At 42.6% G+C, this 23,304-nt stretch overlaps 1 long non-coding RNA gene across 2 annotated transcripts; it reads left to right on the plus strand.

Moving 5' to 3' along the window:
• The first annotated feature begins 826 nt into the window (after nt 1-826).
• Nucleotides 827-17,204, plus strand: LOC121823413 (uncharacterized). Of its 2 annotated transcripts, XR_013045365.1 has the most exons (5): nt 827-5,564; nt 6,448-6,540; nt 11,481-11,541; nt 13,963-14,090; nt 14,641-17,204. It is a non-coding gene; the product is annotated as an uncharacterized LOC121823413 (long non-coding RNA). The 2 variants fall into 2 exon arrangements; XR_013045364.1 differs by having other exon boundaries at nt 11,481-14,090.
• The last annotated feature ends 6,100 nt before the right edge of the window (nt 17,205-23,304 follow it).

A 23,304-nucleotide genomic window follows, 5' to 3' on the forward strand; every position in this document is an offset into this window, starting at 1 on the left:
CAGTAAATTTTATCTACTTCACAGTGTGTGTTTGCAGAAAATCATTTGCAAATACTAGCTTGAAATCTCTCTTCTTGTTTATTAGAAATATAGCATTCAAATATTAAAGTAAGCCACTTATATTTTAGGTAAAATACAATTAATATTTTAATATAAAATATATGCACCCTGAGGTTTAGCCAATGAAGGTAGTTTTTGCCTAGGCTTACTGGATGAATGGCGGGTTGACTTGACACATATTTTGACATAAGTTCTGGGTTTAAATGGCATGTTATAAATGCTACTTTGGAATTTATTTCAACAACAAAAATACTTTTATGCATAAATAATATATACCTCATTAAATGGAAATAAGTTAAATTGTGCCTATGTAATATTTTAAGACATATTGATCTAAAGCAACATCTTTTGAGAGAAAATGATTATCATAGATTTAGTAAAATGTTGAAATAATTTTAGGGAGAATGTGTTTTTTTTTTTTTTTTTTTTTTTTTTTTTTTTTTTTTTTTGAGACAGGGTCTTACTATGTAATTCTAGCTGGTCTGGAACTTACTATGTAAACCGGGCCAGCCTCAGACTCAAAGACTCTCTGCCTGCCTCTGCCTTCTGTGTGCTGGTATTAAAGGCATGTACTACCATACCTAACAATTTTTCTTTTTTTTTTTTTTTTTTTGGTTTTTCGAGACAGGGTTTCTCTGTATAGCTTTGCGCCTTTCCTGGATCTTGCTCTATAGACCAGGCTGGCCTCGAACTCACAAAGATCCGCCTGGCTCTGCCTCCCGAGTGCTGGGATTAAAGGCATGCGCCACCACCGCCTGGCCATACCTAACAATTTTAAGACATCTTAAGAAAGCTTATGGAATTCCATTTAGGTGTAGTGCTACTGAGGATGACGTCTCATTCACCCCAGGCACTAAATGCTCCACCACTGAGTTACATTCTTAGCTCTGAGGTTCCACATTATTATAAGGGTCAAAAGCCAAAGGTCATTGTGCTATGGGGGAGCAGCTGAATCCAGAAGTGAGAAAGAGTTAATAATCTTTATACTGCCTCATCAAACCCTTACACTGTATTTTATTTTTTGAGAACAGACTAGTATCAAACTTAACTATGTAGCCGTGGCTGGCTTTGAACTCCTGATCCTCCAGCTACTTCTAAAGGCCTGGATTATAGACTTATGCCACTATGCTGGGCTTCCTTAGACCATCTTTCCAAGGTGGTGCGGTAGAAGTGAGGAAAGCGAGACGACTGAGTTTGTGGCCTTGTTCAGAATAACTGTGCAAGTTACCTGTCCTATTGCCTTCCAATCTTATTTCAAGGCATTGCTACTCTGATCTAAAAGAGCAGCCATGAAGGCCTGAAGGAGACGGTAGAATGGAGAAGGGAGTCCATTGGAAGTACTGAACAGGAGAGCTGTTGTGTAGGAAGGTGGGAGGCAGGTACTTGCACGCTGGGTGGATGGGGGATAGTAGTCAGTATAGTTCTGGATGCCTGGTGCTACAGGATGCTGAAATGATAATGTCTGCTTGGGGCTTCAGATCATTGGCTAGACCCCCTATGATAATACTGAGCAAAGGGAATGAGAAAATACCCAAGCACAGATATGTCAGACCATAGACCTGCAAGGCTTGCTGCAGGAATTTCCTGGCAGTGGATTCAGCGGAGGGTCTCTACATCATAGAAGGAGACATATTACATTACTGTAATAAAATACCATGCCCAGGGCAACTTACAGAAGAAAGAGCTTGCTGGGACTTACAGTTTCAGGGGGATAACATCCCATCATTGCAGGAAATTGAGGGAAGTGGTGGTAGGAACAGCTGAGAGTTTGCATCTCCAACTGCAGGCAGGAAGCAGAGAGAGAAAATTGGGAATGGTGCATGGCTTTGAAGCCTGAAAGCCTGGCCCCAGTGACGTATTTCCTCCAGCAAGGCCACACCTACACTTACCCACCACCAATGATGGACCAAATATTCAAACATCTGAGTCCAGAGGGTGGGTGGGGTGTTCTCATTCAAACCACCACAGGACTGTCCTAGGCTCACCTCTCACCAAAGCCCCCAATCTGATATTTAATCTATGTCAGACCAGCCTCTCCTCTTTGAATACAGGCGTTCCTTCTAGGTTTTGCTGTCTCTACAACCTGACACAGTCTGAGGGGACATTCAAGGTGCTTTTTTTTTTTTTTAATTAAAAATTATTAAGCTGGGCGGTGGTGGTGCACGCCTTTAATCCCAGCACTCGGGAGGCAGAGGCAGGCAGATGTCTGTGAGTTTGAGGCCAGCCTGGGCTACAGAGTGAGTTCCAGGAAAGGCACAAATCTACATGGAGAAACTTTATCTCAGAAAAAAAATTATTGTATTTTATTGGTATGGATATTTTGTCTGCATGTATGTATATGTACCACATGCATGTAGTGCCTGAGCAGGCCAGAAGAAAGTGTTAGAGAGCCTGGGACTGGAGTTATAGACTGTTGTAAACTGCCACGTGAGTGCTGGGAATTGAACTACGGTCCTCAGGAAGAGCAGCCAATTATCTTCAACCACTGAGCATCTCCCTAGCCCCAAGCATTCTTGGTATTGTTCTAGGTCATGGAATACTTGGGACTATGTCAGAATCAAGTGTTTAGCTCTGCTGTGAGAAACTTGACAAAGATGTGTGGTCATTGCTGAGTTGACCTCTACAGAGAACTCTTTTTTTTTTTTTTTTTTTTTCCAGAACTGAGGACCGAACCCAGGGCCTTGAGCTTGCTAGGCAAGCACTCTACCACTGGGCTAAATCCCCAACCCCTACAGAGAACTCTTATGGAATTCTGAGACTGCCATGGCAGAACCATGGCATCCTGTGATGCTGAGAAAAGTCTGAGTGTGGGGAGGCAGGGAGGGTATTTGCATTTGCCTTCTGCTTTGAGGCAGAGACCCGAGTATTATAGTGATTACCTTTAATGGGAATAAAAAGCTGTTCATAACACGCTCCCCCTCCCTCCCACTGAATAGTGGAGCTGGGCCTTTATAGGTAAGAGATGAGTAAGTATGAGGAGGCTGGGAAAAGGCAGGGGGTGGGTAGTAGATAGGAGAAGGGCAGGCTTTAAAAGCAAATGAAAAGAATTAAGAGAGACAGAGAAAGAGCCACAGCAAAGGTTCATCATATCTGCAGGAACAATGAGAATTTACCTTAGGAAAGGGCAGGAGGTGTCAGCTGATACCTAACATTGTCTGACTGTGAAAGGAGTAACCTTTCTAGGGAGCAAGGGAGTTGACACAGGGAAGAGCAGGCAAGATGTTGCTCTTTGCGGGCCTACAGAGAATGCCACTTTTATTAAAATAAGAAAGGTCGGAAGAGACAGGTGCTGAAAGTGGGCGGAGTTCTAGCGGAGTCGGTCATGGGTTCCAAGGAAGAGGTGCCTCCCTCCATGCTGGCTGCTGGAGCCTTTTGTAAACTGCCTGTAGTGAGACCTGGCTGGGTACCACTCAGTGAGCTGCGGTCCTCTGCACCAGCCTCCTCATGATGGATAGCCAGCCACGTTCCTTTCAAGTTTAATGGGAACACACGGTGTTAAATCTCTTTGGGCTCCGTGTGAAGGAGCTTGGGTAAGTTATAAATATGCAGGTTGGATGATGAATTCAAAACGATCAGAAATCCGTACGGTATGGTTTTCTCTGTAGAAGGCTGTGCAGTTCTGATCAGTGGCCAAGGACACTAGTTTCCAGGATAATGTGGGCATACTTCATAGTTTTTCCTTTGTTAGCTATTAAAAGTCATTACTTAGTGTCTAGTTTGCCTTCTAATGCTGTGATGAATACCACGACCAAGAGCAACTTGGGGAGAAAGGGGCATATATCAGTTTACGGTTTAGTGTCCATCATGAAGGAATGTCGGGGCAGGAACCCAGAGGCAGGACCTGAAGCAGAGGCCATGGAACAGTGCCTCTAACTGGCTTACCCTCTAGTCTCATGTTCAGCTACTTTTCTTATAACTTTCAGGACTACCTTCCCATGGATGACATCACCCAAAATGGTGGGTGCTGGGTGGTCTCCCATCAATCACTAATCAAAAAAGCACCCCACAGTCCTGACTCTAGGCTAATCTTTTGAAGAAATTTTCTCAGCTGAGGTTCCCTCTTCCTAGATGACTCTAGTATGTATTGAGTTGACAAAAATTAGCCAGCCAGTACATTTGGAGTTCCTTTTCTAAGAAAGGTTGCTGTAATCCTGAGTCCCCTGCAACTTTATAATTCTTTGATTATTCCTAAAAACAAGCAGGACATATTAAAGGTTTTTATTGTTGACTCTGTGGGTTGAACTGTTTCCTGCTGTAGTTGTATCTTAAATATCCCCCCAAAGGCACATATACTAAAACCTTGGTTCCCAGAGTGGTGGTATTATTGAGAAGTATTAGAACTTTCAATAGTGGAGGCTTCACTTTTGGTCCTTAGGACCAAAAAAAGGACCTTAGGTCATAAAGGGAGTGCCATTGAAGGAGGTTATAGACTTCCAGCATCTTCTGTGGGAGTGTGTGTGTTCAGGTGTGTGTTTATATGTGTGGATGGTATGCATGCACATACATGTGGTAGGTGGAGGTCAATGTTGGATGTTGAGTGTTTTCCTCTCCAACTTGTTTAAACAATGTTTTGACATTTATTTATTTACTCATATGTGTGTTTGCATGGGTTCCATGGTGTGTGTGTGTGTGTGTAGAGGTCAGAGGACAGCTTTGAGAGTTGACTTTCTCCTTCCATCACGTGGGGCAATGACGCTGGTCATTTTTTTTTAACCCATCTTTTATACACTCAATCATTTTTCTGACCTTCCACTTATTTATTTATCTTTTTTTTTTATTTTTGGAGACAGGGTTTCTCTATATAACAATCCTGGCTGTCCTGGAACTCGCCTTGTAGACCAGGCTGGCATGGAACTCGAAGAGATCCACCTGCCTTTGCCTCCCAAGTGCTGGCCAAGTGTGCCACCACCACCTGGCTGTCCACTTTATTTTTTTTTTGAGACAGAGTCTCTCACTGAATTTGGAGCTCATCAGTTGTGCAGATTGCCTGGACACTGACCCCCCGAGATCCTCCTGTCTCTGCCTCTCAAATGCTGGGGTTAGAGGTGTGTACAAGTATGTCTGGCTTTTTATGTGGGGATGGGGATCCCAACTCCCTCCCTCAAGCTTTTACTAAACCATCTCTCCAGCCCACAGCACCTCTTATTCCTCTGTTTTTTATGCCTGGACCACATGCTCACAAAATGATCAACCATCTTTCTGCAGGCATAACTGGTTACGAACTGAAACCTCTAAACTGTGAGTCAAAACAATGCTTTTCTCTTTAGAAACTAGCTTGTGTTACACTCTGGATCTGAAAGGTCACCAGAAACTGGTGGTCCCCATTGTAGCAGAGTTCAGAAGTGAAACCTTTGGAAGGTGATTGGATCATGAGGGCTTTAACTTTATCAGCGGATCAATCCACGGATGAATTCATACTCTGATGGCATCATCGGGAGGTGTCAGAGACTCCAGGAGATCCAGCCTAGTGGGAGAAGTGCTTCATCGAAATCTGGCCCTGGAAGGTATATCATATCCTTGGTTACTAATGTGTTCCCTTTCTTTGCTTCCTGGATGCCATGAGGTGAGCAGCCTCTTCTTCCATACTCTCCTACCACTGTGATATTCTTTTTCAAATCCCAAAGCAATGGAACTGGCTAATCTTGGATTAAGACCTCTGAAACAGTGAGCCCAAATAGATCTTTCCCCCTTACCATTTTTTTTTTTGTATCAGGTATTTTATTATAATGAAGGAAAACTAATCCAATTACTTGAGTATTTGTCATTATGACAAGCTAACTGAAGTGTCCCTGTATCTATTTCCCAATGTGACCTCATTTGGAAACAGAGTCGTTGCCAATGCAATTAGATGTAGTCATACTGAAGCAGGGTGGGTCCTAACATCATATTATTGGTACTTGTGTATAAAGTTAATGTTTGGGACACATATGTGCACAAGAAGAATGTCATGGGAATGTGAAGAGGACAAGAAATGATGCCCAGAGGGCACCTTTTCCCAGGCCCTTCAGAGGAGCCAGACTATTTATCTTCTTAGACTTTTAGCCTCCAGGTCTATGAGATAGTTCTTCTGTGGTTGAAGTTGCCCAGTATGTGGTACTTTGTCATGACAGTCCTGGCAAATGAAAAGTAACCATTGTAAGTAGAGATAACAGACGTGTGGACATTGCAAAGGTAATTAAAAGTCCAGAGTTTGCAAAAGCCTCTTTCATCTTTGTCAGAAACGGTTGGCTTCAGAATGTCCCTTCACTCTTGCTTTTTAATTATGTCTCCATCCCCAATAACCTAGCATATCTCATTCAGAATTATTCAAGGTCGTTGTATTATGTATTACATAATGGAATATGTTCTTTGTCCATATCGTATTTTCCCCTTGTCTTGGTTTACTAGCTTTGAATCTGGCTTCTGTGACTTGAGTTGGACAGTGGAGCACAGCTGGCCATGACGAACATGCAGCATGCAGAACCTTTGAATGTTGTGGTTGTAAGTGCATTCACCTTGCTCTCTCCTACGGACACAAACAGAAGGCATGCTTCATCTTTGAGCACCTCTGTCAACTTGGGTCCCCGTGTAAGATGACTTGTAAAGCCTACCCTAGCAGAACTGGAGAAATATGGGTTAATAATAGTAGTGGTCCATTTATTATTACAATAGAATAAATAGTTTTTGCTGGAGTATCAGAGTCTGTGGCAGGCATTGTTTCACACCTCTATCTATCCTGAGGGAATGGAATTAGAGAGCTTAAATAAAGTTTGTTTTTTCCCTGAGCTAGAAGTAGCAGAGTTGGGAAATGAACCTGTTGACTCTAAAATCAGTGTTCTTCCCCTTGTCATGATGCCACCTGTCACCAGCCATTTCTTTCTTTCTTTCTTTTTAAAGATTTATTTATTTATTTATTATATATAGTGTTTTGCCTGCATGCTTGCCTGAAGGCCAGAAGAGGGCACCAGATCTCATTACAGATGGTTGTGAGCCACCATATAGTTGCTGGGAATTGAACTCAGAACCTCTGGAAGAACAGCCAGTAGTGCTCTTAACCTCTGAGCCATCTCTCCTGCCTGTCACCAGCCCTTTCTGTTCTTCTGTTTATAGCTGAGTAATCACCACTATGCTCAATTATGCTCCTCTGGTTTTTGTCAAAAGTGGGCCCCTTGATGCCATACTAGTAGTATCCAGAGCTGGAGTGGAGTTCCTGGGGGGATCTAGATACAGCTTCCTTAGGGTGTCCTTCCACTGGTTCTCAAACAACCTCTTCTGTAGCTAGAGTTTTCCTGCCTTGCCCACAGTCAGGACAAATCTCTCTCACCTGCCAGTCCCACAGCCACTCAGACCTAACCAAGTAGACACAGAGACTTATATTGCTTACAAACTGTATGACCGTGGCAGGCTTCTTGCTAACTGTTCTTATAGCTTAAATTAATCCATTTCCATAAATCTATACCCTGCCATGTGGCTCGTGGCTCACCGGTGTCTTCACATGCTGCTTGTCCTGGCGGCAGCTGGCAGTGACTCCTTCTGCCTTCCTGTTCTTTCTTTTCTTCTCTCTGTTAGTCCTGCCTATACTTCCTGCCTAGCCACTGGCCAATCAGTGTTTTATTTATTGACCAATCAGAGCAACACATTTGCCATACAGAACATCCCACAGCATTCTTCCTTCCTGTAGTTCTTTCAAACCTTCCCATTCTCCTCACATCATCTACCTGTCATCTGCAGTCTCAGCCAATGAGCTGGTGTTTTCCCTAAGAGTGATCCTGACACCATGGCAGGTGTGAAAATCACCCAGAGGACAGTTCTGTTAAACACAGTGCTGGACTTTACTATACTCAGCAGATCTGATGAGTGGGATGGTGCCGTGGACCAAGTCTTGAGTGAGTTCTCTGGCATTGCTGATGATACTCTTCCAGGGCCAGCACTTGGAGGTCCTGCCCCAGAAAGAATGGCATCTATTGAAAGGCAATGTCCGCTCAAATTTGTTTCTGCTACTTTTTTTTGCATGCTCCCACTGACATTTTCCTTTCTTCTTGTAAGAGAAGAAGCTTAGTTGCTACTACTTGGGGTCTGGGTCTCACTTCTGTTTACCGCTGCAGAAGTGACCAAATCATTTTTCATTCCTCCCATTTTCAACCTGTTTCTCCCTTATTGTATTTCCCATCTGAGTATGCACATAGCCCCCAAGTCTTTCCCATTTTGTATGTAGAACAACAAATAGATAACTCTTCCTTGATAACACACCTTCTGGATGTTTCTTGAACATTTAAGACTGTTTCTTACAAGAATTGGTATACCCTGCCAGGCAGCAGTGGCACACACCTTTAATCCCAGCACTTGGGAGGCAGAACCAGGCAGACTTCTGTGAGTTTGAGGCCAGCCTGGTCTACACAGAGTGAGATCCAGGACAGGCACCAAAAACTACACAGAGAAACTCTGTCTGGGGGGGGGGGAGACTTGGGATAATGCTTTTGTACACTGGTGTAATAAAACACTGATTGGCCAGTAGCAAGGCAGGAGTTATAGGTGGGATAAGCAGACAAGGAGAATTCTGGGAAGAGGAAGGCTGAGTCAGGAGATGCCAGCCTGCTGTCCAGGGAGCAGCATGTAATGGCACACAGATAAAGCCACAGAAAATGTGGCGACATATAGATTAACAGAAATGGGCTGAGTTTAAGTGTAAGAGCTAGTCAGTAGTAAGCCTGAGCTAATGGCTGAGCAGTTTTAATTAATAAAAGCCTCTGTGTGTTTGTCTGAGCAGCTGTGGACTAGGCAGGACACAGAAAAACTTCTGACTACACCTTATATTTTTATTATTATTATTTTTTTACTATTCATGGTGGGAGCCTTAGAGGGAATCAGCTCTAAAATTCCTGTTTCCTATTGTCTCAGTCAGACACTAGCATGGATACTACTGTGAAGGAATTTGCAGGTGGAATTGAGGCAATTAACCATCAGAATTTAACACAGGGAGATTGTGTTGAATTATTTGACTAGTTCATCATGATCAATTGAACCCTTAAAAAAACCAGAAAAAGGCAATAACAGAAGTGAATCAGAAAAGACTGGACGTGGGCTCAGGATAAAGCTTAGTGGTAGAATGCCTTTCATGTGTGAAAATATGGGTTTGATCCCAGCACTGAAAGACCAAAACAGCTAATGTGCCATTCCAGGACATGAAGGAGCTAGAGTTTGCATGTAGCTTCTAGATGCTCAACAACCCCTGAATGACAGTCAGCAAGGAGATAGGGATCTGTTCCCATCAACCACATGGAATAGAATTCAGTGAACAGCTGGGTAAACAGGATGCTTCCATGGACTGTCTAGGTGTGAGCCTGGAGGGACTAAAGCAGGTGCTGGTTTTCTGAACTACAGAACTGTAGGACATCCAGCGTGTGCTGTTCTAAGCCTGAAAGTTTGTAGTGATGTGTTGGGTGAACAGCAGCAAGCCACTAGCCTGCTTCCTTTGACCAGTTGCTTACTGATCGCTTTGAGCGTTCCCCTCCATTGCTACTGAAAACTACTAGGCTTATAGATGTAGCTAGTCTGAGTCAATGTTCTATTGCTATGAAGAGACACCACGACTATGGCACCTCTTACAAAGGAAAACATTTAATTGGGGCTTGTTTACAATTTCAGAGGTTTAGTTCATTGTCCTCACAGCAGGAAGTATGGTGGTGTGCAGGCAGACACGATACTGGAGAAAGAGCTGAGTGTCCTACATCTGGATCTGTAGGCCCCAGAAAGAGAGAAACACTGGGCCTGGCTTGGGCTTCTGAAACCCCAAAGTCCTTCCTTCCCCCAGTGACACACTTACCTACTCCAACAAGGCCACACCTCCTAATCCTTCAAAATAGTGCCATTCCCCAAGCATTCAAATATAAGAGCCTCTGGGGGCCATTCTTATTCAAACCACCACATATCTGTTATTATTAATTGTTATTAATGTGATGCTGGGGATTGAACCGGCCCCTCACATGATAGGAAATGCTGTAGCATGGAGCTACATCCCAGCTGTCAGCCTTCATTACAGTTTGGAGTCAAATAAAATGGCTACCATTCCTGCCTAGCCAACCTCTGTCCCCTTCGATGCGACTTCCTACAACTTTTGTCTCCTTTGAGTTCCATGATGTCATGCTCTGCTGTTCCCCGTCACTCTTCTTGTCCCTTTTCTTTTTGTCACTGAGATTTCTGCCACCCCCAGTCTCCTATCTTCTCTTTCATATATCGTTCCCTTCTTCACTGAACTTGTTTTTTAAAAAAAAACACCTGAAACTATCTTTATTCATTCCTTAAGAATTTCTTACAAGGTATTTTGATCATAATCACCCCAAGTCCTCCCCCTAACTCCTCCTAGGTCCACTCCCCCTCCATACTCCCCTTCAGCTTTGTGTCTGTCCTCTTCCTTGTGATTCTTCTTATTACATAGAGGAAGTTACCTTGCAGGAAAATTCCCTCCGCATCCTTAGAGTCTCTGCTGGGGTTCTGATGAATTCAATGGACAAAAGACGTGAAGAAGAGATGAAGCACATAATTACGAATTACACAACTATTTTCTGTGTGTTGGGGGATGCCATGGTGGGCTTGTGGAGGTTAGAGGACAACCTGCAGGAATCTGTTCTCTTCTTCTATCATGTTTGTCCAAGAGATGGAAACCATCACACTGGACCACATATCATTTTAAAAAATAATTTCTTTATTATATTTGTGTGTGTGTGTATATGTGTGTACACATATGCATGCCAGCCACAGTGTGTGTGTGTGAGTCAGAAGACAACTTTTAAGAGTTCTCTCCTTTCACCATGTGGATCCAGGGGTCAAAATCAGGGCATCAGGCTTGGCAGCAAGCACCTTTGCCTACTGGGTGTCTCACGGGCCCCACTTATAAGTTTCATTAATATTTATGTTCACAGGAGTTTGCAGAAAAGAAGCATATCTCAGAGTGGTTAGACTTGGAGGCTTATATGCCATTTTTAATTGCTTAATTTTATATACCTTTTAAATTATTTATTTGTTTAGTTTTTAATATACAATTTTTTTTAAAGGATAGGCTTTGGCTTTGAAGGACAATAAGTTGTAGAGAAGCAAGTAGAAAACATATTGAAGAAACTGAAGGAAGATAAGGGTTATCATAGCAGGTTGAATCACATAGCCTTACCTTGATGCCAACTCTCCATCTATGATCATATGAAGGAAATGCATGTCCAGCTTTTTATATGGAAAAGGAGGAGCAAGAAATTCTTCCTGTCTTGGTGATCTTCTGTTGTCCCTGCTAAAATAATCCTTTTGTCAGAATGGCACATATCAGATGACCCCTACAGACCCCTTTGAGACTTGATCCGTTGTTCCTATATCTGTTGTGTTCTCTAGTTTAACCCACAGATTTATTATTATTATTATTATTATTATTATTATTATTATTATTATTTTAACAGAAACTCCTTATATATTCTGGGCTGGCTTGGAACTTGTGATCCTGCCTCCTCAGTGGCCCGGGTAAGTAGCTGATGACACGGGCATTACTACCTCACCACAGTGAAGACATTCTTCCCCCCGACCTTCACCACCAAATTAGCTTTTGCTGCTGCCTTTGTGAACACTGTCCACCTTACATTATTTAAGATTATAAATGAACAACACTAAACCTCAAATAACATCTGTAGATGTAACTGTCTTATTAAATAAGAAACACAGAGCCAAATGCAGAGTTAAAAGCCCAAGAGGTCAGAGCAGTAAGCTAAGAGCTGAGACTTAAAACCTCCTTCTTACACTTCCTGCCGCTGTTGTCCTTCCCCTCAGCGAGAGACCTACTTCCTGTGTATCTGTCTTTTTATTGACTTTCTGTTCTGCCTTCTCATTGGTTATAAACCCAACCACATGACCTCCTCATCACTGCCTGTCTGTATAGACCTCCAGGTCTTATATTGTTGGTATTGAGATTAAAGACATGTGTCTCCATGCTGGCTGTATCCTTGAACACACAGGACATCTGCCTGTCATGTAATCAGGATTAAAGGCATGCACCAACACCGCCTGGCTTCTGCTATGGCTTGCTATTAGCTCTGACCCCCAGGAAACTTTATTAACATACAAATAAAATCACATTTCAGTACAAATAAAATATCACCATAAACATCAAGTTCAGATAGATGTTCTACTCTCACATGCATGAAATTCTGAGCTAGGCAAACAAAACCGGGTGGGTGGCCTCCCGGTTACCAAGCATGCAGGCTACTTCTACCATCCTCTGCAACACCGTCATGCACAGTACCTGTCCTCAGTTCACCTTGTGGTTTACGGCAGCTTCCAGGCATTCTGCCTGTGTTCTGGATTCCAGGCAGCAGAACTGAGGACATGAGACTGGTCAGCTGGTGCTGCCTGGGATATGAACATTCCTGGAAGATGTTCTTATTCTCGTCCCAAGGCAGAAGGTGGGAGGGAGGGGGGGGATGAACAATGCATTATTGACAATCTGCAACTGCCACAACCACCACATCTCTCCTTGACCCCTGAGTCAGACACCGGGGGTCATCCTCAGACCTGTTTTCTCACTCTCCATACCTTTCTCCCTCTCGTTCAAAATCTCCCTCATTGAACCACAATGTATGAAAATGATATTTAAACATTCACTGAGAGTTTACAATGTGTCACTGTACCAGATACTTTGCCTGCATCTTTCTCATTTTCAACTCACTACAACTCTTGGATGGGTACTGCTTTGTTTTTGTGGTTGTCATGACCCTGGGTATTTAACCCAGGTCCTTGTATATATGGGGTGAGCGCTGTACCACTGGGCTATACCCCACCCCAAAGGTACTGTTATTAAAGCCATGTGCCAAATTATAAAATCATATCTTAGGAGTTTGAGATCAGCAAAGGGGCAGGGTGCTGTGGTTTGAATAGGAAATGTCACCATGGACTCAGCTACTGATGACTTGTTGGCCAGCTGATAGGCTTTTGTGAAGTATTTGGTTCCTGAGGGCTCTGACCTAGTCCACAGGCTAATTGTTTGGTGGATCCATAATATAATGACATTATGGGAATGTGATGAAATAGAGGTGGCGGATCCTAGTTGGAGGAGGTGGGTTGATGGGAGAGTGTTCTTGAAGGCTGTATCTTGTCCTGGCTCTTTCCCGTTTCTTTTCTGCCTCTTGTCTGCTGTGACATGAGCTGTTCTGTTCCACCATGCCTTCCCTGTCGCGGTGGACAGAAGCCCTGGAAACTGGGATCCAATAAGCCCTTCTTCCCTCGTGGTTTACATCAGGTGTTTTGATCATAGTGACACATGTGACCACTACAGAGAGCTCCCTCGAATTATCAATCTTTCTACTCTGCCCTTGTGCCTCAGGTCACCTTCGTATAGAAAGACACTGTAGAACCATCAGGAAGGGGTTAGCAGATCCCATTCCCAAAACCTGCTTGCTTTCAGACACGGCTTCCTTGAGGCCAACCAAGTCTTCAGTGAGTGGTCACGAAGCGATCTTTGTCAGTTGCAAATCTGATCTTGCTTTTCCTTTGATTCACAACTTTAATGGTATTCTGTATCTTCCAAAAATACATCTGAAGCCTCTAACTGTTCTGTACCCCCAGCCCTTGAGCCCTTGACAGTTTCCTAGAAACAAGAGCTACCGAAACCACACTCTTATGCTGAATTTCCAGGCATGCAGTACGCTGTCTCCAGGTTGCAGGGTTCAGCATTCCCTCCGCCTGGAAGGCTTTCTCCATTTCCCCACCCGTTTCATCTGGACTCAGTTCTTACATGACTTCTTCCAAGAAATACTTCGCAACACCTTCAGTCAGTTTAGACTAATTTCTCTCCCTCTGTGCTCTACTGGCAACCTGTACAGACTTCTAAACTCAATGGCAGTAAACACACTGCTTCATTATCTTTGTTTCTCTGCCCGTTTTCCTCGGTAGCCTCAAGCTCCTGGAGGGAATGGACCAAGTCTTAATTGTCTTTGCATGTGTCTAAGACCGAATACAGCGCTTGGCTCTTAAGATGTTTCTCGAGTTAGTGATGCATGTCCAGAACCAAGTGAATTCTGGTAAGTATCAATTTTGTGATGATTAAATCACATTTGCAAGAACGGTTCTAAAATTTTAAGAAATGTAGGAATGGAACATAAAGTCAGGTCTTTATCGTAAGATCAATACCCACATATGCCTCTGGCGTACTTGAGGGGGAAGAGAGATGGTTTAATTTTACAAGTGCTGTAAGTATAAAGCAGGATAACGTGGAGGAGGTGGCTTTAGTGCTTTCAACATATATGAAAAGCTCACACCCAGTTCTTCCTCTCTACCTTCTTCTTTCTTCTCTTTGTTCCCTTTCTCCTTTTTTTCCCCTCCTTTTCCATCTAAGCCATGATGGTGGGACAGAGAATTTCATATATAAAGATGGGAGTTGGAATCTTTGTCCTGTCAATGATGATAGGTTTTTAAATTGTACAAGTTGTTTTTATTTGATCCCCGAGTGACATTTCTTTCGTTCAACCTCAGCCCTTCACATAGTGCTGGGCATGGTTTATTCACTCAAGAAGTATCCATGGGCCCCTGTGGTTTCTTTTTCTTTTCTTCTCTTGTTTTTGGTTTCGAAAGGTCTGGCAGAAAGAAAGCTCTGTGATGGACAGGACAGACAAGTTCCGGGGTGAGACTGCAGCTGCTGACCTGGATGGTCCAGACTAGCTTCAGCCATCTGCTTGGCCAGCCCTTGATTGGCTGGACACAGAAAGGAATGAAAACCAATCAAGAAAGATGACCTTTATCAGAAGGAAACAATTTGCAAGCAGCTGCCAGGACCCGGAGACCCGGAGAAGAGGAGCAGGTTCGAAAGACTTTTATGTCAGATTCCCATCACACTCCTTAATGTCAATAAGAAAGAAATCAAGCCCGTCTTTTGTTGTGAGGCTAATGAGGCCTTTGCTGCTTTCACTAAATTTCTCTCTTTGATTTCCCTCTTTGCCTTTTCTGTTTTCTTTTATTTAGTGTCCCTCTTGGCAGGAGCTCTTTTCACTAATTTCAAACAAGGGGAAGAAGAGAGAGAAGAGGAAAGTGAGAAAGTTTAAAAACCAAGAAAAACTGTAAAAATGAGTTCTTAGCCTTTCTCTGTAGTGGTATGCTTTGATCCTTCCAAATTCAAGTCCAAGGAAATGCTCTTACAGACTGATTGGCCTTGAGCGATGGGGGAATGGGGTAGCCTTATCCTGTGGGTCAACATTCATGTCAAGGGAGGGCTGATTCCTTCCTTCTTGCTGTACCTTTCTAATCAATGTGAAGAATGTTTGAATGTGTTTGAATGGAAGATTGGTAAGGCTTCTTTTTGTGTTCTCTCTCTCTCTCTCTCTCTCTCTCTCTCTCTCTCTCTCTCTCTCTCCCTCTCCCTCCCTCTCCTCCCCTTCTCTCTCTGTGTGTATGTGTGTGTTTGTGTCTTTTGTAACTAGGGGGGGAATGTGTTGAACCTGGGTCTTTATATATAATAAGCAAGCTCTCTACCACTGAGCCATACCTGTAGGTCATATAATTTACTTCTAAGTGGAAAATTATATTATAGATTGTAGTAGGTAGAAATTCCAGCTATGATCTGGAAGTTTCAACCCCCATTGAGGCTTTGGTAACTGTCATGCCTACAAGGCGGGGCTGAGAGAGGACCCTAAAGACCTGGATCCAGATGTGCTGGCTCTCTTGGTTGCTGGACCCTGGACGCTGGAGGTAGACTGAGCAGAGTTCTCCAGAGAACACCGCCGGAATGTGCTACACCTTTCCCAGACCCTGTTACCTATCTCTTCATTTGTGAGTTACCCCACAAAATAAACCTCCCTTTTAACTACATGGAGCTGCCTTAATAATTTCACCAATAGTAGATAACACGAAATCCATTAAGGAAAACCAAAAACAAAACCACAAATTAAGTACATATAGGAGAAATAGAAAAAAACCCCAGGGGGAACCTGGCATTAGGTTCAGACATTAGGAATCTGTTTCTGTCTATCTCAATGCCAGCTATGTCCTTAGGCTGCATGTGTGACCTGCCACAACTGTAGTGTAACAACTGCCTATATCTAATTTCCATAGAAACAAGTCAAAACTTAAAATAGCTATTGTTTCTGGATCTTCTATATAAATCTTGGACTCAACTAGAACTGGAACAATGGATTGTTACTGAACTAGTCATGGTTCTAGTATTCCTTCATCCAGTGAGTCACTGTGAACATATAAGCTAATTCTAGCCAGTTAACCAACTTCATTAGTAATCAATCAATAGATTGATTGATCGATCAATCTTTCTTTTTCTATTCCTTCCCTCTCTCCCCTTCCTTACCTCTCTCTTTCATCTTTCTTCCTTGCTCCCCCTACACCCAGTTTCCCCTGTCCCATTTATGGAAGAGTTTATCTAGCTTTGTATGTTTTTGAAACCTTTGTTAGTGGTCATATATGCACAATGTACTTTTAGGTTCTCTATTCTGTAGCATTGATCTAGGTCTGTCTTTGGGTAATACTACACTGTTTTAATAGTTATAGTTTTGCAATTATTTTTGGAACCAGGAAGTTTGATGTTTCCAGGATGTGCTTTATGTTCCCTTATGAATGTTAAACTTTTCAGTTTCTCTAAAAAAAAAGGTCAATATTAATTCATTTATTTCCCATGTAATAATGAGAGGAGAGAGGAGAGAGGAGAGAGGAGAGAGGAGAGAGGAGAGAGGGGAGAGGAGAGAGGAGAGAGGAGAGAGGAGAGAGGAGAGAGGAGGATCAAAACCATGGTCTTGCATATGCCAGGGATGTATGTATCACTGAGAGATATTCCAAGCTTCTCATTTTTCTGGTTAGGACATCTGGTACCATTTTGGATAAAACTAAGAAAAGTGAGTATCCTTGTTTGGTTCCTGATCTGGGAGGTAAAGATTTTGTTTTCTCACCGTTGAGTACGCTATCAACAGTGGCTTTGCAGGTATGGCCTTTCCCATGCTGGGATGGCTTCCTTCTGGTCCTGATTTGTATCCTGAAATCTTGTTGAAGATTTCAAGATGCTTCTTCTGCATCTGCTGAGAAGCTCATGTGATTTTTTTCTTTTCTTTAACCTATGAATGTGTTTTATCACATTAATTGATTTTCTTATGTTGAACCAACCATTCAGGATAAATCTCATATTGTCATGGTGTAACTAAGACTTTTGTGTGTTGTTATATTTGATTTGATAGTATTTTGTGGAGGAGGAGTTTCTTTTTTTTTTTTTTTTTTTTTTTTTTGGTTTTTCGAGACAGGGTTTCTCTGTGTAGTTTTGCGCCTTTCCTGGAACTCACTTGGTAGCCCAGGCTGGCCTCGAACTCACAAAGATCCACCTGCCTCTGCCTCCCGAGTGCTGGGATTAAAGGCGTGCGCCACCACCGCCCGGCTGTGGAGGAGTTTCATACACAAAAATGTTCACTTGGGATGTTGGTCTGTAGTAGTTTGAATGAAAATGGCCCTCAAAGGCTCATATGGAGTGACATTATTTGAAAGGATTGGGATGAGTGGCCTTATTGGAACAGGTTTGGACCATTTGAAGGAAGTCTGTCATTGAGGCCAGACACTGATATTTCAGAAGCTCAAGCCACGTCTAGTTGCTCATTCTCTCTTCCTGCTTCCTGCTAATTCTGACTCTTGGCTCCTTCTCCAATACCATGTATGTCTGCCTGCACGCTGCCATGTCCCACCATGATGATAATGGACTAACCTTTGAACCTATAAGTTAGCACCAATTAATTGCTTTCCTTTATAAGAGTTGCTGTGGTCATGGTGTCTCTTTTCAGCAATAGGAGCCCTAACTAAAGACATAGCCTCTAACTTTTTGTTGTTGTTATTGCATCTGACTTCAGGATTTAGGTAATGCTGATTTTAATTTTTTTTAATTGGTTGACATACTTTTTCTCTTAATGTTTAGTATAATTTAACAATGATATTATCTGTCTTATGTTTTTTCATTGTAGGTTTGTGATTCAACTTCTATGTGAGTTCTAAGTATGTTTAGACTTCCTGTTTCTTCATGGATTAGCCTTGGCAGGCTGTGTGCATCTAGGAATTTATCTTTCTCTTGGCATTGACAATTCTTTTTTATTTTAGACTATAATGTTCCAAACTACTTTTTGATTCCTCCTAAAAGCTGACAGAATATTTTTTGTCTTTTTTAAAATATTTATTTTTGGCTTACTAATTGGGAGAAAAAAAAATCTGGACCACTTCAAGCACCATAATCAGTGTATTTTGAGTAAAGACATGGCTAAAAACTAAAACAGTGTCAGTGAAAGACATGTGGCAAGATATTTTGTGATCTTAGAATCGAGAGGACAAACTGGGAATTTATTTTTATTAAAGAGTATCATGGACAGAACTTGAAGAATGAGAAAAAAATTGGGAAAAGATATTTTATTTGCAATATCTAAAATCTACAATGGAATATTTTCAAGCCTATGAAAATTGACAAATGAACACTAGAAATGCCAATAAAAGGAATGGGGAAAGATAGGAAAAGGCAGTTTGTAGGGAGTGAGATTTTGAAAAGCCAGCAAGTACAAGAACAGAGACATGTGACTTAGATGTAACTACCGTGGGTTTGGAGAGATAGCTCAGTGGTTAAGAGAACTGGCTGCTCTTCCAGAATACTTGGGTTAGATCTGCAGCACCCACACTGTGGCTCACAACCGTCTGTAACTCCAATCCCTGAGGATCTGATACGCTCTTTTGGCATCTTTGAGTACCAGGCACACATATGGTATCCAAACATACATGCAGGCAAAACACCCATACACATAAATTAATTAATTAATGAAAAAAGACTATTATGCACCCATTATTAGAAGAGGAAAAAGTGGAGTCTGGGAGTTCAAGGGTTGATGGTTATTTAGGAGTCAAATACCAGTTCTCATTGACAGGAGTTCTTTCTTAGTAGAGTACTCAAGAAATAGTTAGTTAAATCACATAGTAACCCTGGGACCTAGCAAGCCTATTTGGGGGTACATATATCCCCCAATTTCAAGTCCATTAAATGGGGATGTTTGGGCTGTATTGTTTGGGGAGATGGTACATTAATCAAAATCCAATTAGAAAAAGACAAAGTACAAATTTGAACAGAAAATTTGGATACAAAGACATAATAGGGCATTAGAGAAATGTGCTCTTGGTGACTGGGAATCAAGGACACAGAAGAATATTGGCATGGCAGGTATAGGGAATTGTCGCGCCACAAGTTCTGAGACAGAGAAACCATAGGCAAGCCCTATAATTCCCAAGTCTCACATGCTGGCTCTTTTTGGAGAGGGGTGTCAATGGCAGACAAGTGTGTGTGGTATCATGTCTGTGTACCCTGCCAAAAATCTGTGCTCTGGGGTGTTTGGGAAAGCTGTTCATGGGGGTGTGTCTCCTTAGACACTGCCACAGGACACTCTGCATGAAGGACAAGTGCTAGAGACAACCTGTGGGTAGTCCCAGCTGTTGTGCCCGTCAGGAACCAGGAGCTAAGGAAGCCATGAGGGACTTTGCTGCAAAGCTCCCCAGTCGCAATAGAGTAGTCTTGGGAGAAGTTGTGGTCTCTGGCTGCTCCTGGCTGCTCCTGGCTGCTGTGGGGTAGCTGTCTCGACAGAAGCATAATGAAGTATATCAAACCAGAGCTCAGGGAAAAGAAATGCCTCCTTCCTCAGCTGTTTTTCCATCTGACTCTAGAGTTTTAACATTGTGTCAACTGGTAAAGCGAAAATATTTAAAAGGGTCCAGATTTATTTTTATAGAGTAGGCAGTGCGGGGTAAATTTGGAGCTGAAAGGCAATAAACTGGTAACTAGAACAGGTGGGAGTTGAGGATAATTTGAATGTGTATTACAGTAAAAACAGGTTGGTTAAATGTCAAGGATGTAGCAAGCACCGCATGGTATTTAGAAGCAAAGGCTACATAGATATGATGTATTGAGGGCTGTATGTATCAATATGGATAGAATTTTAAATTATGTGTGGGTTGAAATAAAGTAGTCACAATGGGCACGTGGGCCCACCACTGTATTGCAAACACGCATGTTCACATTCCATGTTTTTGAACACAAGGATATCCTTGTCCTTGGGGATGGAAGGTTGACAAGTTCTGAGTGCTAGGGGATGCCAGCTAGCTAATACCAAGTCTGTAAGGTCACAGAAACTGACCTTGTTGTCACGAGGTTGGAGGTCAAAGCAAGTGTCTAAAGTGATAAAAAAAACAGCTTTCCTGAACAGCTTGGTTTATTACAGAAATGCTTTAGTAAATGCCATGCCCTACAACAGGCACTACCAAATCAGAAGTCAACCCTTGGGTCTATGAAAATAAATCCTGGTAAGTGTTCTTAGACAGAAACACAGCTTTAGACCGACAAGATTCAGAATAAGTGCACATTTCACTTAATGTTATAGTAGGTTGCACATCAAGGTTCACTAAAGTCTACGAGCGTGAACAAGACGGACCGTCTGGGGGAACACTTTGTCTTCTCAAGTTCTCCCGTAGCCCTCCACTCTCTTCCAGGGTTTTCATTCAGTTGGTAATTAACTTTTTAAAAAAATATTATTTATTTATTATGTATACAGTATACCTGCAGGCCATAAGAGGGCACCAGATCTCATTATAGATGGTTGTGAGCCACCATGTGGTTGCTGGGAATTGAACTCAGGACCTCTGAAAGAGCAGCCAGTGCTCTTAACCTCTGAGCCACCTCTCCAGCCCCGCTAATTAACTTTTGTAACCACTGGGTTCAGTTGTGCTTTCCAGTCAAGGCTCCTCTGAAGGTTGTCACTGAGCTCTGGCTTCTCTGGATGACCAATGACATAGGACTGTGACCTGCGATGCTTGAATTTTATACCCTGCTGGACAGGAACGCAGGAAGGACATTACCACGCCAGATCTGACTGATTTGCATACAGACTTTCTCCGGTGTTCCTTCCCTACATGAAATACACATAAACGATTCATAGCACACATTGAAATTATTTCCCCATGCACGCTGTACCCACTGCACTACCAAAGAGCGTGGACTAGTGAGTGAGTGATGCTAGTGATTATTCCCACGTCTACACTTCAGACTGAACATGTTTTGTGTTCATACAGCTGCTCTTCTAAGTATGTCTTCACATTTTATTGGTTGGTGTTTTTAGGGTGGGGTCTTACTATGAAGTCTGAGTGTTACTGGTGTGTATCCTAGGTGTTACTGATGTCTTAGTTAGGGTTTCGGGTTTCTATTGCTGTGAAGAGACACCATGACCACAGCAACTTTTTTTTTTTTTTTTTTTTTGAGATAGTGTTTCTCTGTGTAGCTTTGGTGCCTGTCCTGGATCTCACTCTGTGGACTAGGCTGGTCTTGAACTCACAGAGATCCACCTGGCTCTGCCTCCCAAATGCTGGGATTAAAGGTGTGCATCACCACCACCTGGCTACAGCAACTCTTATAAAGGAAAACATTTAATGGAGGCTGGTTTATAGTTCAGAGGTTACTATCATCATGGTGGGAAGCATGGTAGCATTCAGGTGCTGGAGAAGGAGGTGAGAGTTCTACATCTTGATCTGCAGGCAGCAGAAGGAGACTGAGCCATACTGGGCATAACTTGAGCATATGAGACCTCAAAGCCCACCCCCACAGTGACATACTTCCTCCAACAAGGCCATACCTCCTAATAGTGCCATTCCCTATTGGCCTATGGGGGGCATTTTACACAACCACCACACTGGTGTTACTAGAGAAAACCAGATCTCCTTTTGGGTTCTTAGTCTTATTACTTAAAAAAAAAATTAAAAACAGACTTGCTCAGGGATAGTTTTATTAGTTTGTGAGGAAACCGACATTGTAGAGAAATGAACAATCCTGGCAGTAGTCAGGGGGGAAGGTGGATAAAAACACCATGATTTTAAAGTTAGATGTGGAGGTCAGGGTAACAGCGAGGAAGCCCCAAGTGTTGAGGAAGCATGTGTAGGTTTTAGGCTGGCACCCACAGGCATAAAGAAAAGGGACAGAGCAAACATACTTCTTGCTAGGCCATAGATCTGAGTTGAGAGGGCAGTTGATTCAGGTTCTTGTGTCCCAGGGCAAAGGATTGTATCAAGGATGTATGGTTAGAAATAGAAACAAAGACAGCCTATTAACAAAAGAAAAATACTCCTAAACATGAGGGTGGGCTAGTGAGCTAAGGGAAGAGTTCCCAAGCATTGGGCCACAAAATATATGGTTCATTCATTATAGGCCCTTTATATACCACAAGCACTATTCTAGGTCCCCCTTGTGTTTGTATTTTGCATGCTCTGTTCTTCATTGAAGCCTCATGTGCTAATGTTAATGTTTGAGTCTCCAGTCCGTGTTCTGACCACAGGCTGGTCTCAAGCTTGGAGCCTTCTTGTCTTAGCCTCCAAGTGCTGGCTAGCATCACAAAGGTGCACCGTCTTGCATGGCTGTCTTGAGTGTTTCTGCACACAGAGGATATGCATGCTCAGAGAGCACAATTTTGTTTATTTACTACAAAATGAACCCTGTCTTTGTATATACCAAATTGGTGAGCAGACAGGGGTTTGCCAGGGAAGATATTAAGTGCCTACAGATTGGTAATGTGTCTGTAAACTTAGCGACATGGATACTGAATCGCTTGCCATGGCATGGTTTTGATAAAAGCTACCATTTTTAGATCTCTGATGTAGCTGCAGGGAAATATCATGTAATAACAGATCCTGTTACCTGGCTCTCTACTACAGTTTGGATTTCTTTTCCTATGTGAGTTGCTTCAACTCGATTGGACACCTTTCAGACAGGACCTCTATGATATATAGGGCCAGTTTTCTCTCAACAAGGAACCTCTGAGAAAAGGTTATAGAACATTAACCCAGGATGATGAACCTGCTCATCTGATGTGTCATGCCGTGAGTAATCTAGGTTTGCCCTAAAGTTCATCCTCTGGTTACCTGGGCTCTATGTGTGTGAAGTGACCGCAGACTTCATGGAAGAACCTACGGTTTGTTGCTGCTTCCTCCCCCTCCCCCGACACCTTTTTTTTTTTTTTTTTTTTTTTTTTGGTGTCTGGAGAGGCTTAGGTTTTACATTAATAGGAGGGGGACTTTCCTGTCCTTGTGAGTGGCTTTGCATATGTAGAGGTGTGTGTGTGTGTGTGTGTGTGTGTGTGTGTGTGTGTGTGTGTGCATACTCACTTGCACACATTTTTTGGAGAGGTGTTTGGTGATACACACACATTTGTGTTTCCAGAAGAAAAAAGGAGTTTGTACTCAGTATCTCAGGGA

The sequence above is a fragment of the Peromyscus maniculatus genome, chromosome 17 (genome assembly GCF_049852395.1).
Source record: "Peromyscus maniculatus bairdii isolate BWxNUB_F1_BW_parent chromosome 17, HU_Pman_BW_mat_3.1, whole genome shotgun sequence".
NCBI classification, from domain to species: Eukaryota; Metazoa; Chordata; class Mammalia; order Rodentia; family Cricetidae; genus Peromyscus; species Peromyscus maniculatus.